Raw genomic sequence first — 938 nt, 5'->3', positions numbered from 1 at the left:
TTAGCGCATGGTGATAAACCTGGGTCAAGTTTCAGTTTTCAGCATGTAGGGACCCAGTTTTTCCAGCACCATTTGTTAAAGAGGCTATCTTCCTTCCAATGAGTATGTTTGTCCCCTTTGTCAAAGACAAGGTGGCTGAGTGTGTTCATAGGGGTTTCAGCATCTGCTACTCTATTCCATTGTTCCTTAGCTCTATTTTGTTGCTGGTACCGTGCTGATTTTGTCACAGAAGCCATGTAGTATAATTTCAAGTCAAGAATTCTAATGGCTCCTGCCTTGTCTTTATTGCCCAGGATTGTCTCTGCTATTCTAGACCTTTTCTGGTTCCAAATAAATTTAGGAATGATTTCTCTAGCTCTGTGAGGTAAGCTGGTGGTAGTATGATAGGGATTGCATTAAATCTGTGCAGCAATTTTGGGATTATGGCCATCTTTTCAATGTTGGTTCTTCCTATCCAGGAGCATGGAATATCTTTTCATTTTCTGAAATACACTAATATCTCTTTTTTAAGAGTACTGTAATTTTCCTTGAAAAGATCTTTGACTTCTTTAGTTAGATTAATTTCAAGGAATTTCATTTTCCTCAGTGCTATTGTAAAAGGTATTGTTTCTTTAATTCCCCTCCTAGTGTGTTTGTTGTCTGTGTAGAGGAATGCTATTGACTTTTGGGTATTGACTTTATAACCTGCTATGCTACTGAATTTCTGTATTAATTCTAGTAGCTTCTTAGTGGAGTTTTTTTGGTCTGCCAAGTTAATATCATATCATCTGCAATTAATGATAATTTAACTTCTTCTTTACCTATTCTTATTCCTTTTATTTCTTTCTCTTTTCTAATGACTCTAGTTAATGATTCCAGAACTATATTGAATAGGAGTGGTGATAGAGGACATACATGTCATGTATCAGATCAGAGAGTAAAAGATTTCAGTTTTTCCC

The sequence above is a fragment of the Octodon degus genome, unplaced genomic scaffold (assembly GCF_000260255.1).
Source record: "Octodon degus isolate 3935 unplaced genomic scaffold, OctDeg1.0 scaffold00165, whole genome shotgun sequence".
Classification (NCBI taxonomy): Eukaryota; Metazoa; Chordata; class Mammalia; order Rodentia; family Octodontidae; genus Octodon; species Octodon degus.
The sequence above is the reverse complement of the archived record's forward strand: the minus strand, read 5'-3'. Positions refer to the sequence as shown.